At 45.9% G+C, this 19,439-nt stretch overlaps 1 long non-coding RNA gene across 1 annotated transcript; it reads right to left on the minus strand.

Moving 5' to 3' along the window:
* Nucleotides 1-12,629: 12,629 nt before the first annotated feature.
* LOC115471608 lies at nucleotides 12,630-17,640 on the minus strand. Its single transcript, XR_003942377.1, has 3 exons — nucleotides 17,600-17,640; nucleotides 15,526-15,747; nucleotides 12,630-12,749 (listed from the first exon to the last, which is right to left on the minus strand). It is a non-coding gene; the product is annotated as an uncharacterized LOC115471608 (long non-coding RNA).
* Nucleotides 17,641-19,439: the final 1,799 nt, after the last annotated feature.

Consider the following 19,439-nt stretch of genomic DNA (forward strand, 5'->3'; position numbering starts at 1 on the left):
GTGTTGATCTAATCCATGCTTTGGAGGACAGAGGGGAAGGTGAAAGAGATGGAGGAAGAAACAGATCTTACCTTCTTTGTAATCCTCTTCTGGCTTGTTAAAAGATTTGGCACATTGTACATAGCTGGTTTTAGTTTCATTCTTCCTTCTTCTTGTACCTCTGCCACCTGTCCCGCGCTAATAAGCAATGATAGAAGAGCGCAGGACCCGACTCTACAGCATCGCTAGTGCTTCATGTGACGGTTCTGCCTCTTCAGATTTAAACATCCTGGACCAGCATAAGAAGCGCTAGCGGCACTGCAGAGAGCCGGGTCCTGCGCTATTCTATCGTTGTTTATGAGCGCGGGTCCAGCAGTAGCAGTGCAACGGGAGGAAGCCAAACTGCTGAAGAACTGAACAGGGGTGCATGGGAGGCGAGAGGACATGGGTCCGACAGGCTAGCAGCGCTGCAGAGAGCCGGGTCCTGCGCTATTCTATCGTTGTTTACGAGCGCAGGTCCGGTAGTAGCAGTGCAACGGGAGGAAGCCAAACTGCTGAAGAACTGAACAGGGGTGCATGGGAGGTGACAGGACGTGGGTCCGACAGGTAGGGAAGGTCAAGGTTCAGGTTGGGGAGGCTTAGCCTCCCCAAGCCTCTTATACGGGGTGCCTATGGGCGCATTCTTTTTCGCCACCACCTGCCCCCCAGGACTGTCTTCATCCAAGCCTGGTGTGAGATAAGGGACAGGTTGGGGAGGTAAGTGTTTACTCCCCCCCCCCCCCCCCACTCCTGGGCTATCAGGGCCCCCTCCTGTAGCTATGGGTTAAGAATGGGTGAAAGAGAAGCCTTGATGTTTGCTATAAATATAAAAGTCACTGCGGGAAGGCTATATGCATATATTCATTTGTGTCTACACTTGATGCTTTGATGTTTCTCTTATATATACTATCTGCTAACACATTTGCTTATTTCCGATCTGACGAAGAAGGGCAACCTTCGAAAGCTAATTAAGAAATGTATTAAGTTATGTCCAATAAAAAATGTATCATCTTATTTTCTTTTCCATGTTTTATTTTGTTTGATTTCTATTGATAACACTGATAGAAGTTGATTGTTATGTATACCTTTCCGTTATGCTCTTTTGGAATTGACGCTTCAAAATATAAATTTAAAAAAAATGAAAATTTCCTCCCAAAAGACTCCAAAGTCCTGGCATCCATCCCTGGAGGCATCAAGGAGGGAGTCTTGGAGCTTTCGGCTATTTTGAGAGCGGAATCAACCATCATAGAATAGTTGAAAATAAGTACAGATGAAGTAATGCAACCTATCCATAAGAAGGCTCCAGAAACAGGAAAGGGGATAGGATTTGATACACTACCTTTCTGTGGTTACAATCAAAGCAGTTTACATATTATATATTGGTACATCAGCTCAATACACAGGGTAAGTCCAGTTGCATCTCTCAGCAGCTGAGAGATGCAACTGGACTTACCCTTTGTATTGAGCTGATGTCCTCACCTTGATTGAGGAAAGCACCCTGCTGGTTTTTTACGTTTCAATCTCATGTCCTTCTTGGACTATTAGCCCCTGACGCAGCCCTTGTGGGCGAAACACAGTCTGTGTCAGGCGAATCTCTGAAAATAAAGTTTTGAACCATACCACTGATTGATCTGCTTTGTTTGTCTCCACAAACTATTCAAAATACAGCTGCTCATATAATTTGTAGAGCTTCAAGATATGATAAGGCTACGCCTTTATTATGTCAACTACATTGGATGCCGATCCATTTGAGAATTTCTTTTAAGGTTCTCATTCTTACATGCAAAGAGTTATATTTATCTACACCATCATACCTTGCAAATCTAACTATTCCATACACTCTGTCACAAACTTTATGTTCACTTACTGATAATAGGTTGGTAATCCATCCATCCAAACAATCAACGACCATCTACCATTCTGAAAAATGTTGAAGACCCATCTCTTCAAGAAAGCTTACCCTAATAACCCAACTTAACTTTTTAAGCCCACCCACACGATTCCTGCCCCAATGATTATTATACCTTTGACCATGTCTCACAGTCTTCTTATGCTCATTCCTCAATCTCTTCTCCATCCTTCCTACTCCTTACCCCAACCAATCTCTTCTCCTTTTGCACATGCTATCTTTGTTTACCTCTCCATGCTCAATTTACATATCCTCAAAACCCCACTACTACTATGTTTACTACAACTTGTAACATTCTCCTTCAAGACTTTATAATTCTATTTACTATGTAAGCTGCATTGAACCTGCTATGTGTGGGAAAGCGCGGGGTACAAATGTAATTAATAATCCTGTATAATAAAATGCACCTCCAACATTCTGAAGCCGAGAAAGTGAAGCCTTCAAGCCTTGAAGCATTCCTGCAATGTTCCAGAACTACGTGTCGTCAATTGAGGAGATGGAGCCTTACAGAGCGCACGAATGCTTCAAGGCTTGAAGGCTTCACTTTCTCACACACACACACACACACACACACTCTCTCTCTCACACACACAGACTCACACACACACTCTGTCTCTCACACCAGTGGCATAGCCAAGGGTGGGCTGGGGTGGGCCCAGGCCCACCCACTTTAGGTTCAGGCCCACCAAGTAGCAGCACACCTATAATGTGGCTGGCAGGGGCCCCAAGCCCCACCAGCCAAAACCTCCCAACAACTATTTGCTGCCAGTGAAAATCTGCATTTAAAAGGTATATGGGGGAGAGGGGATGTTTGAAAGACCATATGGCATGCAGGCGAGAGAGGGAGAAACCAAATCACTTGTAGGACAAGGCGGAGTTCTGCCCATCCACCTTGGGTCCAGGCCCACCCAAACTTGGGTGTCTGGCTACGCCCCTGTCTCACACACTCTCTCTCTATCTTTGACACAAACACACACACACACACACATTCTGTCTGTCTGTCTCTCTCTCGCTCATTCTCTCTCACATACACACTCCATCTCTCACCCACACACTCTCTCTCTCAAACATACACACTCTGAGGAAAGGGGGGCATAGAACACACTGGGGAGGAGAGGGAGGGGGGCATGGATCTCGGAGGGAAGGGGGGGCCAAGAACCCGGAGGGGAGGAGAGAGAGGGCGGGAGGGAGGAGAGGAGAGAGAGGGAGAGGAGAGGAGAAGAGAGGGAGAGGAGAGGAGAGGGAGGGAGGGAGCGGGGCCTGCACCTCAGACAGAAGGGGTGCCTGGAACTCAGAGGGGAGGAGAGGGAGTGAGGGAAGGAGGAGGTCATGGAACTCGGAGCCCCACACACACACACTCACTCTCTGTCTCTCACATACACTCTCTCTCACACACTCTATCTCTCTCTCTCACACACACTCTCAGGCTTATTTTCGAAAGAGATCGCCGGCGATCTTCCGACACAAATCGGGAGATCGCCGGTGATCTCCTGAAACCAGCCAAATCGGTATAATCAAAAGCCGATTTTGGCCGGCTTCAACTGCTTTCCGTCGCAGAGCCAGCGAAATTTCAAGGGGGTATGTCGGTAGGGTAGTGAAGGCAGGACGGGGGTGGGATGGGGGCGTGCTCACGAGATGGCTGGCTTCACCCGATAATGGAAAAAAAAGCTAGACTTGACGAGCATTTCGCAGGCTTTACTTGGTCCCTTTTTTTTCACAACCAAGCTTCAAAAAGGAGCCCCAACTGACCAAATGACCACCAGAGGGAATCGGGGATGACCTCCCCTTACTCCCCCAGTGGTCACCAATCCCCTTCCACCCAAAAAAAAAAAAAATCGAAGTGCTCGTCAGGGACGTCCTAAATGAAAAGTATTTTTGCTTGGCTTTTTCAGTAGTACCAGTGGAATTTGAACCGGCCACTTCTGGATTACAAGACCAGTGCTCTAACCACTTGGCCACAGCTCCACTTACTTGGATGTCCCTTCAGGTCTCTCTCAGCCAATCACAGACAGGGGTCTCTCTCAGCCAATCACAGCACAATTAGCTGTCTGTGAGTAGCTGAGAGAGACCCCTGTCTGTGATTGGCTGAGAGCAGTGCTTTTTTTGTAGAAAAAAAGATGCCGGTACTCATTATGATTGGGGTCACCACATATGACCCCCACCCCTATGATAACCACACCCACATTAGCCACACCCCTTATACCAGCTATGGCACATATAAACAGACATCATTGAAAATATTATACTAGTATAGGAGAAAAAAAATAACGTGATTTTTTTTTCATCAGAAATAATTTCTGTAAGCTGTTACAGCTCCAGTATACCCAGTGCAAAATAAGACAGCAGATGTAAATTCTCAAATTGGACATATTTCAAACACTAAAATGAAAATAAAATGATTTTTTTCTACCTTTGTTGTCTGGTGACTTTGTTTTTCTATCCATCCCAGTCTCTGATTCTGCTGCTCTCTATCTGTTCCCTTAACTCTGTTTCCAGAGCTTCCTTTCCATTTATTTCTTTACTTTCCTCCTTTCTTCTTCATTTCTTGCCATACATCCATAAGTAAAAGCTGGGTCCTCCTCCATGGAACTGACTGGAGGAGGTATAACGTGGATCCAGCTTTTGCCTATTTTCTCCATCCATGTCCAGCACTTCTCCTCTCTCCTCCCCACCATCCATGTCCAGCATTTCTCCTCTCTTCCCTCCCCTGTATCCATATAAAGCAATAATTCTCTCTCCCCTCTCCTCCACCCGTTCAGCAAATTTCCTCTCTCCCCTGCCCCCTCCATTCATCCATCCATGTCCAGCAATTCTCCTCTATCTCCTGTTCTCCTCTTTTCCACGCCCAGCGATTCTCCTATCTCCCCTGCCCTCCCCTACCATCCATGTCCAGCGATTTTCCTCTCTCCCCGCCCTCCTCTCCCATCCATGTCCATCAGTTATCTCTTCCCTGCCCTCCCCTCCCATCCATGTCCAGCATGTCTCCTTTTTCCCCTGCCCTACCCTCTCATCTATGTCCAGCGATTCTCCTCTTCCCCCTGTCCTCCTCTCCCATCCATGTCCAGTAATTCTTTCTTCCCTGCCCTCCCCTCCTATCATTTTACTATTGTTATGCTCTTAACAAATTTGTAACTTTATTTGTGTTGAACTGTACCTGCTATACACTGCCTTGGGTGAATCTCTTCATAAAGACAGTTAATAAATTCCAATAAATACCAATAAGTCAGCCTCCAGGAGTTAAGGATACATGGACAAAAGACTGTCAAGGTGGGAGAGAACCTTGCTTTGTATTCCTAAACTGTATAAGTTTGGATTGTGCTCAGAAGGGACCTGAGATGGCATTTGTTGCCACAGGGTCAGTTAGAGGAATTTTGAGATAACAAACAGCAACAACCACAGGTTAATAGGGAATTAAATTAGGCCAAGATGACGGCACACTAAGGCGCACATTGTGGCAGCTCCGGTGAGGTTCTGTCTTTGCCAAGGTTTTTTTTAAAACCTGGGACTTTGGTTTTCTTGTCTTCTCTAATGGGGATGCAGAAAGGCCACATGCAAGGAACTCCCTCTGCTCCTGCTTCGAATGCTATGTTGAGACAAACATGTTCCCAGAACAGCTTGCAGTTGGATTCCCGTGAGCAGTGCCTGAGAATGTCATTGTTCAGGAGTGCTGAACTGTGGGTCCCGCTGTATTTTGACTGCAGAGTCAAAAGGAGTGTTACTGCGAGAGACAAAAGTCTCTGCAGTATAGTTTAGGATAGAGTTTCAACCTAGTCATCCTGATCGTGGGGTCAATATGAGAGGTCTCACGGGGACCACCAATTCTTAGACTGGTGATGATGGGAAGAGTGCTGGTTTACTGAGTTCTTTGGCCTCATTGATGGACATCCAGAGTGGAGAAAGAGGCAACAGATGCAACATCTAGGCCTACCATGATTTAATTTGATCTATGCCATGTCAGTTTCTTCTTTGGTTACACTTTCCATGTGCATGATTTTTATGCACCTATGCATTTATACAATCCTTTCCTCATGTGAACCAGGCATTACACATGGAGAAAGCTTTATAAATATATCCCTTTAAAGCATAATTTTGTAGCATTTTAGCATGCTATTCATTTAAGCGCATTATAGCCTCTTGTGAGTAAAGCGTTAAATATACAAGAATAATATACATTAAAAAAATTTTTATCAAAGATTGGAGAAATTTTGTATAGGTGATTTTAAATACTGAAGCAAAGCAGAATAGGTGAGATTTTAGATAGTATCAAAAAATTGAAGGAACACTTATCAGGTAAAGAAAAAAAGAAAGGTTTCTCAGATTTCTATGGTAGAGAAAGAAAATGATTTGCTTTGAACAATATTGCCCATAGGAAAGAACAAACAAGAGCTTATGGACAGACCAAGCAGGGGATAGAGTAGAAAGTTGAGATGAGGACACCAAAGTAAGCATACATGTTGAAGCCACAGAGAATCTCAAACTCAAGTTGGGCAGTTTTCAGTTGGATACTAGAAGAGATGGGAAGCCAATGAATTAATGTACTTGACATGGTCAGTTCAGAGTGAGCTTTTATCCCTACTATCTTTCATTCCTCGCTTTGGTCTTAGACAGTTGAGCTTGTTCCCAGCCCTGTTCTCTTAATACAAACTTACATGAGTGCATATAGTGCACGTACATCATCAGAGTCCTGCTTAAAGACCTATGAAGCTGCAAAGAATCAAGTAGGATAATGGCAAGCAATTCTCAATGGACCCTAGGGGGCTCATGATGGTTTTCCTCCAACTGCTTTACATGGAGTCGAAAGTTCAACTCTACCATTTTCTGGAAAAAATAAAAATGAGGACAAGTCATGATGTGGGAATCTTTGGATTGTGTTGAAGATGGAAGGCACCGCTCTGAAAAGCGAACCCTTCGAATGAGAAACAGATGTCCTACATGTTTCTAAATGCAGTCAGTCCATTTTCAGTTACATCAGAATTATAGCAGTAATGAGAAACAAAACAGGATTATTTTCCTGATACGGGCCCGGTCTTATGGATCAGTAGCATACCTGCAGATGACATCTTAGATTGCTTCCCCAAACAATGTTAATCATGTTATACTTTTGGATTGATTTTAAACTCTACAAACCTTGTTCCCTTGTCAGAAGTATTTGTTAACCACTTTGGTCCTAGAGATTTGTTCCGGTCATTTTCTGCTTGTTAAAAACTCATCGGCATATGACAGTTTCTGGTCTATTTTTGTGGAGGTTGCAATATCAGTCAACAGTCATTCTTCAACTCAGGAACAAAATTCCTTTGAAAAGAGCAGGCAGCGATTGAAAGAGGCTGTCAGCGTCGGAGCTTCCCTCTGCGAGTCCTTGTTGCCAGGGCTGCGGGTTTCCCGCACAATTGGGCGGCTTTCCATGACCGGTTGCGGGCAATTTTTGGCGGCTGCAGGACGGCTGCGGGAAATTGGGTGGCTTTTTCGCGGCAGCTGTGTGGGTTTGGGTGCTTTTTTCCCACGGGGTAATGGGGTTTTTTATTGGTCTGATCCAAGTACTCCGAGTCCGATTTGGAATTGGAAGCTGCCTTAGCCCGCCCCCGGGCCGGCCCAGCCCCGGCCCCAGAGCATTCCCTCCCCTCTTCAGCCTGCAGCCCACCTCCGCAGGGCTTCTATTGGTCCAATTTGGTCTTATAGAAGCCCCGCGGAGCCCCCCCCCCCCCCCCCCCCAGAGACAGAGAGAACTTACTTAAGCAGGGAAGCCCTCGGTACTGGGAAAAGGAGTAGAGCGAGGCAGTTTATTTATGTTTGCACGTTGAGGCGAAGGGATAACCGCATGCGCTCGATCGATGCAGACTACAAGGCTGATGGCCGCCGCCTCATTTTCTTTCTCCCTACCTTTTCTCTGTGTCTTATTTTAATGGTGCAGGTGAAAGACAGTAAGTGGTCACATCATGTGTTGGGCCGCGCACGCTCTGGAGCGGGAGTGGTAAGGTTGCGGAGCTTATAAAAGATCCGGAAGGATCGTAGTCTCGTGGCCAATTAATAAAAGGTAGGGTACATTTGGTATTATGCTTTAAAAGTAAAAGCTGTTCATTTTGGGGCTTAAAGAAATAGGCGAGCTAAGCTTCCTGTATAGACGTCGGAGGCGACGTCGGAGGCGGGGTTGACATCGGAGGTGACGTCGGAGGCGGGGTTAATGATGTAGGAGCTGATGTAGGAGGCGGGGTTAATGACGTAGGAGGCGGGGTTAATGACGTCGGAGGCGGGGTTTGATTTTGTGCGGTTTTGGGCTGGTTTGGGGCGGGGAAAATTTTTTAAACCTGGCAACCCCATGTGGAAACAGGAAGTTGAAACCACATAGGTGGGATTCGCAGAGGGAAGCTCCGACGCTGACAGCCTCTTTCAATCGCTGCTGAGTCTTTAAAAAAAAAAAAGTAAGTAGGGGACTGAGAGGAAGTGCAGGACTCGCTGGGGGGGGTGGCCGGGGGGGGGGGGGGGGGGTAAAAAAAAGGTGCCGGTACGCTGTACCGTTGCATACCGGCACAAAAAAAGCACTGGACCCTACACATATACACTGCATTAATACTAGACTGATTAAAGTAACAGACTGGCTTACCGAAAATAAACTCGTGCTAAACCCTGACAAATTTAAAATCCTTCCTTTTACTAATCAGCTTGGTTTGAAATTAGCACTACTAAACTCTGTTCCATTCTGGTTCCCCTAGTTCTAAGTGCCAAAATACTGTGGATTATTAGCAGCTCAGCACTTTCTTTTATCCCACGGATTTCTGCAGTGGTTATACATTCATTTTTCAAACTCCATATCATTCGCTCTATTAAAACTCTCTTACGTCCTCAAACATTCTCTAGTAATCAGTCAACTCAACTATTGTAATTCATTAGGTAGTTAGCTCTTTCCTATGTACAGTTGACATTCTTTTCTGCCTCCTTGTTTTTATTGAAAACTGCTTTAATTTGCCTGCAACAAAAGTGGTATAGCAAATTTAATTAATGATAAATGATTATACCAAGAACTTCAAGTCAAGGACCTTCAACAGTTGCAATTAGTGTTTCGTTTTCTTTTTTCTTCTTCTTCTTTTTTTCCTGCATAAGAATCTAAGGGTTGGCTTGAATGGGTGTACTCTGCATGACTTGCCTGCCTGAGATTATCCTATCCGGAGACCATTCAAGGAGAGGCCAGTGCTAGGCTAGGGGCTACTTGCATCGGGGCTGGGCTATCCTTCCTCATACTTCTGAGATACTGAGACCTCTCTTCACCGTCTACATCTTCACACCAAGGATCACAGGCGATGAGGCAATCCTAACCCCGCCTACAGACTGAGGCCATCAACAGACCTCTTACGAGCAACTTGAGGATAACCTAATGATGCCAGAGGTCTCTACCTCATCCATTACAGTGCTCTGACCTCTCTCTCCAAAAGTTACTAACAAGCAATGGTCTACATTGCTTTGCTTAGCCCTTTTGGCCATCTCGGGTGGCAATTCATCGGACAGCATGGGGTTTAGCCCTATTCCAGTGGTATATAACCCTTCTAGAAAACCCTGGACTAGGAAACACCCCAATTCTAATGAAAGACATTTACTAGACACTGCCAATATATACCTTCAGAATACCAATATGGCTTCAGATCAAAACCAAACATCCAAAACAAACTATAGACAATCCTCACATCATAACTGCTAACGATCTAAAAAACCTGCTCTCTTCTGAACTTAGCCAAACATATCCCCTCCTTGGAACAAAACCCTCAACCCATGCCCGTCCCCGCCATCTATGTCAATGCCAGGTCGGTAGGGAACAAGTCTCTCATACTCATGGAGCTACTTGAATCTTCAGATCTGGGCTTTCTGTTTATCTCAGAAACATGGCTCATAGAAGTCAATATTCTGATATTGCCTCACTTATGCCCTCCTGAATATGACATCCTTCACTCCCCAAGACAGGGCAAAAAAGGTGGTGGGCTTGCTCTTATTTCTAAGTTTTTTTCCCTTGTCTCCTTAGCAGTGCATTTTTTCTAGCGAAAAAGGTGACAGTACTCAAATGCCAGGCCACCCTTCAGGGCTGGGGTGATCACTGAGGGGCCCACCCCACAATAGCCAGGCTGCCTGCAACCCATCACGGAATCTATGACAAGGCAGATTTGGTGTGTAGAGCCTGAGCTCTTTCATTAAAACATGGGGACCATGGGTCAATTTTAGCAGCCAATGGAAAAGGTGCCGGTACTCAGTACCCCCAAGTACCCCCTCAAAAAAAGCCCTGGCTGAGAGAGACCTGAAGGGGCATAATCAAAAGGAAGGGACATCCAAGTAAGTGGAGCTGTGGCCTAGTGGTTAGAGCACCGGTCTTGTAATCCAGAGGTGGCTAATTCAAATCCCACTGATACTACTGAAAAAGATGTCCCAGACAAGCACTTCAATTTTTTTTCCACTTTTTTTGAAGCCGCCCATCTGTAAACCCGGCGATCTCAACATTTGACCTAAATGTTGAGATTTAGCCGGCCCCAACGGTATTATCGAAAGAAAAGATGGCCGGCCATCTTTTTCGATAATACGGTTGGCACCGCCCCTTTGTGGAGCCGGCCCCGAAGATGGCTGGCTATATAGATGGCCGGCGCTGTTCGATTATGCCCCTCTCTATCTCTCTCTCTCTCTCTCACACACTCACTCTCACACACACATACACTCTTGTCTCTCACACACACTCTCTCTCTCTCACACAAACACACACACACTCTGTCTCTCTCTCACTCATTCTCTCTCTCTCTCACACACACACTCCATCTCTCACACACACTTTCTCACACACACATTCTCTCTCAAACATACACACTCCGAGGAAAACCTTGCTAATGCCTGTTTCATTTGTGTCAGAAACGGGCCTGTTTTACTAATAATAATATAAGAGCTCCCTCAGCAGTGTAAGCACAAACTGTAGTCTGTATTCAAGGGTAATCAGTGATATGTGCACATGCATATTCATTAATAGAATCTATGTACTAGAAAGGAAAAACATTCCCACATCCCTACAATACTGCACAGAAACGGTACTCTCTGTCCTCATGTACACCTCAATGACATCATCTGTACCAATGTAATGTGTCGTCCCCCCCCCCCCCCCCCCCAATCAGTGTTGTGAGTCTCTCCAATTTGATTTCCCCTGACTCCTGGTGTACAAACTTATATCTTGCAGAAGATTTGGCATTCGGAGGGACCTCCAGTCCCACCAGCGGAGGTTCCGCCGAATGAAGAGGGAAAGCCCTGACATGATCAGGGCACTGAGATGGCGCCTCAGGGCTCGACATAAGTATTATAAACAGGGCACCTGTACTCATTTGTAAATGTATTTATTTAATAATCCAAATGTCCTGTACAATATCAGTTTTTCCATGTGGCTAATAGGCAACTAGTAAGTCGTAACATCTCTGTCTCAGATCAAGGCCTAAGGTTGCAGCTACCCTCCCATGAGTGTGGCTTCAACTTCCAACTAACCTCCTCTGAGATGAAAGAGATGACAAGCCTCACTTCTGTATCTCTCTTTCTGGGGTGGATATGTTTTCATGGTATTCTTGCCTGATGTCCTGCTCTTAGTGGATGTCATAGGATGATTTGAAAGTAATGTAAAGAAATAGTGCTCCCCCCCTCCTCCTCCTCCTCCTCCTCCCCCCCCCCCCAAATGGTCATCCTACCATAGTCACAACTCAAAATGCTAACATGCTGCTGAGGAATGAGTGTTCCCTGCCAACACATCTTATAGTGTATTCCTTTTTCAGACCAGCTTCCAGGGGTCCCTGTCATGTCATCTCATGCATCTCCTACCCCATGTGTCTAGCCCAGGGCTCACCACTGACCCCACCTTTCCCCATTCCTGCCTTATGCCAGCCAGCCAGCTCCTGCACTATGCAAGCCATGTTGAACATGCTGATCTCAAGGACAATCCTTTTACATACACAGGGTGCCAGCAGCAGCAGGAGGAGAAAGAGGAGAAGGAGGAAGCTGAGGCACCACCAGTGGAGGAGGAGGAGGAGGAGGCAGAGGCTGCAACAAGCCAAGCGGCAGACCCCTGGCATGACATGCCTCCCCTTGAGGGGGATGAGGGCCCAACACCGCCCGCCCTCTCCACCCCAGCCCCAGCACTGCGCCTCCTGCAGCAACTGGTGAATAGCCAAAACCAGTTGCTGCAGGAGGTGTCAGCAATGAGGCTGGAGATGGTGGCAATGCGGCAGGCTAACAAGCAGCACTTCAGGGCGCAGAGGCTGATAATCTCTGATAATGAAATTAGTGATACAACATAATTTTTAAATGTATTAACATCCTGGGTTCCATATCACTTCAGAAAAAATTTAATATTCATGTTGAAAATAAGCCTAATATTTCTTATATCTGCCATCGAACTCATCTAGCCCATCTGTTGCAGTGACAGCTCTCAGCTGGAGGTCACTCACCAGGGCTCCTTCCATAATTTTGTAACTATGAACCCTAGGCGCAGTTGCATTATTACAGCAATGCCCTCCCCATGCCCCATGTGCTGTGAGCAATGCTTCTGCAGCAATTTTAGTCTGGGGGACAAGAATCTCACCCAGCAATCAAACCCAAGTTTTAGCCACTGAGCCACCATATTTTTTAATAATATTATTTATTTAAAATAAATCTTGAGTCCCATGAGCACAGCCAGATGGTGATGCTGGGCACTCACTTTCTCCATCCTTGCGATAAAATATCAGGCCATCACAGATGCCAAGAATGGGGTTACAGCTTAGTCCAAACTCACACAAAGGGCACTCTGTCTGACAGTCAAGCCCAGAATATCTCAAAGCACATTCTGTAAAAACAAACAAACAAACAGATAAATAATGAAAAATCAAAATAGAAAACATCCACATGCCATAGTACATTTCTAAATTTCAAAATGGTTTCTAGAAATTTTGCTCCGTAAGGTTCTGTAAAATACCTTCCATTAAGAATCTATGGTCCTGATATTCATCCAGAGGCAATCAGTGTTTTGCTATCTGCTGCCAACATTATACCCAAAAATTCAATACTGGGCCTTATCCAGGCTCCAGCATTCAATGTCCAGGTATATGGAGTGGCAAAAACATACTTGGTTAACTGTGATATTTGGCACTTAACCATCTATGAAGAACCATATATAGAAAGGACTGCATTTTATGCTGTCCTATTATGCGGTTATCTTAGCTGGTTTAGTGCCCTTTTACAACACTGTGGTACACCTACCACAGCGTTGTTGTGCACCAATCAGGCATTAAAGCTGGGCTAGATTGGGTGGCAGCACCGATGGTTGGGAGGCAGGGCAAGTACTGGGCAGACTTCTATGGTCTATGCTGCGAAAATGGCAAGGATAAATCAAGGTCAGGTATACATATAAAGTAGTACATATGAGTTTATCTTGTTGGGCAGACTGGATGGACCGTAGAGGTCTTTATCTGCCATCATCTACTATGTTACTTTGTTGCTGAGCACCATTTCCAGCGTGCCATTTGTTTTCTGCATAGGGGGCATACCCAGCTGTAGTGCTGCCCAGTAACCACTGGGTTAGCGCAGGAGCCCTTACTGCCTCCTAAATAGGTGGCGGTAAGAGATACCCCAGGAAATGGCCATGCGGCAAGTGGTTAACTTGCCACACAGCCATTTCCTTTAAAACAAAACACCTTTTACCCACTGCGGTAAAAGGGAGCCTCGTTGGGCAGCAAACCCGCACACTGATGCCACCATGGGCCTTCTTATACTGCAACATGGTAAAAGGGGCCCTAAGTGATGAAAATCAGCACTGAACTGGCTAAGTGCCAACTCTGCCCCCAGAATATCCCCAAAATAGCCAGTTTTGGCATAGGCACTAACCAGGCATTTTCAGTAGCACTTGTCATGACTCTTGGAGCTTGATAATTAGAAGCCCCAATATCATGGAGCATAACCCTGGCACAGCAATCACCTGAAGTCTCTATTATTTTATGAAGTCTCTTTTATTGAATAAATCACAGATAAGTTACTCACAGATAGATGTTCAGGATACAGAGACTTCTTAATCTGGAGGCTGTGGGAGGTGGAGATCTGAAGAGAGGTAGTTGTATTGCAGGGGGAGGGGAAGGTAGTTGAACAGGTAGAAATAGTCCAAAGCTGGGTGACTGGAATGTGCGATATCTCATTTGGAAGAAGATATTCGCAGGGTAAAAAACCAGGTTCTTTACAGGGAGTTCTCAGCAGGACAGAGCTGTGTGGAGCCAGATGGCGTTAGCTCCATGTCCCTGGCTATAATGGTGAAAGAAGCCCCGCGTGGCTGAAAGGACAAAAAAGTGGTGGGGCTTCACACAGGGAGGAGCAGATAGAGACCAATGGGGACAGAGCCTGCCATCGGATAGCAAGGGGTAGTCCTAGAGATAGGAGGGAAAGGTCATACCTGGCTGACCTCTGAGGACAGATAGTAAGACTGAACAGGAAGACAAAAGAGCCAAGCTTGGCAGAGAGAGAGAGAGAGAGAGAGAGAGAGAGAGAGAGAGAGAGAGAGAGAGAGAGAGAGAGAGAGAGAGAGAGAGAGAGAGAGAGAGAGGGTCTGAGCAGCCTCACAACCAGTGATAACAGTTCTTACACAGCCATACAAGTGTGGTTGCACTGCCTGTGAACTACATTACCCACAGTACATTGCTCATGTATTTTTCCAGTGGGAAACTGCAGCAATGATAGTCCTTGGGACTGAGAATAACAGTAAAGGCATTACACACATTTTAGGATCACGTTATAAACTAGTGTGAAGCTGTCGGAGGACAGAACAGCACTATCCAGTTAAGTGTCATGGAAAATGCCCAGTTAGCCCCAGACAAGTGATTTAAATGGCCAGGAGCCATTTAAATATGAAAGTGCAAAACTCCTAAGAGAGAAACTGCATTGGCTCCCACTAAAAGAACAGACTGCATTCAAGATATGCACGATTGTTCATAAAATCATTTATGGAGATGCACCGACCTACATGCTAGATCTTGTGGACCTGCCTCCCAGAAATGCCAAAAAATCTGCCCATACATTTCTTAATCTACACTTCCCCAACTGTAAAGGATTAAAATGCAGACTAGCACAAGCATCCAGCTTTTCCTACATGAGCACGCAGTTGTGGAATGCACTACCAATTAACTTGAAAACAATTAACGATATAACTCACTTTCGCAAATCTCTAAAAACCTACCTCTTCAACAAGGCGTACCACGAAAATCCATAGCTTAATTATAACACTTCACTACTCTCCCCTTCTCTGAACATCTTCCTTCTACACTGTTTGCCTAGCACTTTTTTGTCATCCTCGATCTCTTTGTAACACCAATTGTATTTATACCTTGGAATGGCGATGCCATAACAGATCTTTGTAAGCCACATTGAGCCTGCAAATAGGTGGGAAAATGTGGGATACAAGTGCAATAAATAAATAAATAAATACATCATTTTAAATATTGTGCCCTCTGTTTTTAGAAGCATATCTAACTATAGATTAGAATAACGAGGTTGAACTCTGCATCCCTGTCAGCAGATTGCAATATAATTTAAAATATGATTTAATTTCTAAAATATTTACATAGGTAAACAAAACATACTTTTTTTCATGTGAGTAGAAGCTGTGTTATCAGTTGTAGGATCTTCTATGTTTGCCAAGTACACTCCCATGTAGAGGTAATAAATGCCTAGCTTAAAGACAACAGCATTGCAGGCTCTGCCCAACTTGGTACACTGCAGCTGGGCTGTCTGAAGCTCAGAATAGCTAACATCAGTTGTCAGCACTCCATACAGATATTTTCCTTTGAACTCAATGTATATTTCTAAAAGGGCAGGAAACAGAAAAGAGATACCATTAGCAACAGAAAATGTAACAGCCACTCATATTCATCACACTTTAAGCCTGATTTTGCACAGATCGCCTAGGTCGTAAAAGGAGCATCCAAGTCAGAATCTTCATAATGTACAAGATGGCCACAGAGAAAATATACATCTATTCAGCAACACCTACACCAGGAACATCCATTTTATAAAAATATACATTAAAAAAAAAAAAGAGCATCACTACTTAGGGCTTTATCGGTGTAATTTCATAAGGAGAGGACTAGTTTTAGGCAACAAGAATCTTACACTCATTTTCGAAAACTGCTGAAGACTTTTCATTTTACCAATCATATCGAACAGAATAAGAGTAGGGTAGGTGTTAAAGTCCAGACTAAACTGTATTTAATTTGTATTAATTTAGATAACTGTGTTTTATTAGTTATGTTCTTACTATTTTTTGGTTTGCTGTGCTTTCCTATTATTGACTGGAGTTCTTATTTGTTTGGTTATGAGATGTATTTTTCACTGTAAACCGTTCTGTTTTGTAATTGCAATAAGAAACGGTATATAAAAGGAATAAATGATAAATTTATTATTTTATTTATTGCATTTGTATCCCACATTATCCCACCTCTTTGCAGACTCAATGTGGCTTACAATGTGTCATTGTTAGTAGATAGTAGATTAGGAGATAACAGTTAGTGTTACATAGAAAGTAGCATCATCGAAATTTAAACAAGTAAATATAAGTAGTGTCAGGTTCTCAGGTTCAGAGCCCGCGGGGCCGGGCTCTGGAGCAAACGTGAGCCCTTGGGCTGCTGATGAGGAGCGACAGCAGCAGGCAAAACCCACCAACCAACACTGGGTAAGCACACCGGCAGGGACTGCAGGCACTGCCCAGCGAACCGGAACACATGGACTGGAATCCCCCGGACTGGAGGACACAGGACTGGAACACACACCGGACCGGAACACACTGGACTGGAGCACACCAGACTGGAACACCCTGGACTGGTCCCCCGGACTGGAGGACACAGGACCGGAACACAGGACTGGAGCACACTGGACTGGTCCAACAGCTTCACCTGTACTTAGCTACTAAGCCCCCCAAGAGTTGAGCTCCTGGGTTCGAGTAGCCGACAGGACTTACTGGATACCGGATGACATAGGGACCAGGACTGGAAACAGAAGTGCTCCTAACCCTAAACTGATCTACGTGCTCCCAAGCCCTAAACCAGCAGGAGTGTTCCTAACCGTAAACTGACAAAAGGACTTCCTAAGCCCTATACTAAACAGGAGCTCCTAATCCCTGCTCAAGAAAGGGACTTCCTCAGCCCTAGACTAACAGAGCAGGGAACTAAACACAAAGCTAACACAGGTGCTACTAAGCACCAAGCTACAAGCAGAGCTTTACACTAATAAGCAAAACACAGAACTAACCAGCTACCTAAGCACTGCTCTAGCAAGCTAGATACAACTAACAAGGTGCTTCCTAAGCACTACTCTGGCAAGCAACCAGAAGAGCTCCTAGCACTAAAAGGGAAGACAGGGGAGCCACAAGGAAAAAGCAGTGAAGCTAACACATAAGCCAAAAGTGATTCTAAATCACCAAACACCAACAGCAAAGACTGCAATGCTCCCAATAGCACAAACACCAGAAGTACTTCTAACAGCAAACTCTGCAGTGTTCCTAACAACACCAAACCCAGGAGTACTTCTAATAGCAACAGAGCTTCCAAAGCCCTACACATAGCAATGCTTCCAAAACCAAGAGGGAAAAGCAGGGGAAACAAAGGGAAAAGCAGGAAAGCTAAACACATAGACACCAGTGCACATTGCACTAACACTAACCTGGACCTTAGCAAAAGCAAGCAGGGACCCTAGACACGTCAGAAGTGCATACTGCACCACCCTACCTAAAGCAAACACAACTGTTGCAAAGGCCCTGAAGGAAACAACACCACTTCCTTATCAAGGCCCTCCCTGATGATGTCACACTCCCTAGACCTAGGCAAAAGCACACTGACCCAGAGAGGCCCAACCCACACCAATGCAAAACCGTGAAACACTTGAAGCCAGTACACCCAAAGAGAGTTAGAGCAACTCAGGCAACACACACACAGGTGCAGTAGTAAAGTAAAACAATTAACCCCATGCTGCTGGAAGCTGCCAGCACAGAGAGACAGAGCCAGCTCAGAAAGGACAGAGAAAAGAAACAGAAGCCAGCTAAGAAGCTGACCCCCAGGAAAGAGGTAAGTTTGAGAGGGGTTCAGATCCCAATCATAACAGCACCTCCCCCTCAAGGCTCCCGTGTCCCCACGGGAGCTCCAGGTCTCAAAAGACAACTTAGGTCTCCATGGGTAGCTGTGATGAAATCTCCCAATGGGTTTCACAACATAAATCTGGGCGGCTGGGCAGGACGTGACAAGTACATCTGGAACTAGGAAACCAGAATGGCTTTGGCCGCCACGAGGCTCTTTAGAACGGCTGCTAGGCAGGATCAGAGTCTTGGATGCAACAAGTGGAGTCCTATTCAACAGGAACCATCTCTTGAAGGAATCCACAACTTCCTTGACTTCCTGGCACTCCACTGTAGCAGCCAGAACTGGGCTAGAGCCCACACCCATCCTGGAATCTAAAGCCGGACAGGAACTCGAACAGGACTTCAGACTGGACCTTGCCTCTTGGCTGGAGCTGGAACTCAGGAGGGGTTCAACGTCTTGGTTGAAGTGGGAACTCAGAGTAGACTCAGCATCTTGCCTGAGACTGCAATCTGATCCGGCCTCAGCCTCTTGGCCGGAACTGCCACTCAATTCGGACTCAGCCTCTTGGCTGGACTCGGTACTCAACGTAGACTCAGCATCTCGGCTGGCACTGGGACTTGCTCCGGACTCAGCATCTTGGCCGGAACTGCAACTTGACCCGGACTCAGCCTCTTGACCGGGACTGCAACTTGACCCAGACTCAGCATCTTGCCTGGGACTGGAACTCCAACTTGACCCGGACTCAGCATCTTGCCTGGGACTGGAACTCCAACTTGACCCAGACTCAGCATCTTGCCTGGGACTGGAAATCCAACTTGACCCGGACTCAGCATCTTGGCTGGGACCGCAACTCTCACCGGACTCAGCATCTTGGCCGGGACTGTAACTTGACCCGGACTCTGCATCTTGCCTGGAACTGGAACTCCAACTCTCACCGGACTCAACATCTTGGCCGGGACTGCAACTTGACCCAGACTCAGCATCTTGCCTGGGACTGGAACTCCAACTTGACCCGGACTCAGCATGTTGCCTGGGACTGTAACTCAATTCTGATTCGGCATCTCGGCTGAACTCTGCACTCGGTGCAGACTCAGCACTCATCGTGGACTCGTCATCTTGGCTGGGCTCTGCACTCGGTGTAGACTCAGCACTCATCGTGGACTCAGTATCTCGGCTGGCCTCTGCACTCGGTGCAGACTCAGCACTCATCATGGACTCATCACTCGGTGTAGACTCAGCATCCCGGCTGGGACTGCAACTCGATCCAGACTCAGCATCTTGACTGGAACTACAACTCACTCCAGACTCAGCATCTTGACTGGAACTACAACTCGATCCAGCCTCAGCATCTTGACTGGAACTCCAACTCGATCCAGACTCAGCATCTTGACTGGAACTGCAACTCGACCCAGACTCAGCATCTTGAC

Source organism: Microcaecilia unicolor, chromosome 6, assembly GCF_901765095.1.
Source record: "Microcaecilia unicolor chromosome 6, aMicUni1.1, whole genome shotgun sequence".
Taxonomy (NCBI): Eukaryota; Metazoa; Chordata; class Amphibia; order Gymnophiona; family Siphonopidae; genus Microcaecilia; species Microcaecilia unicolor.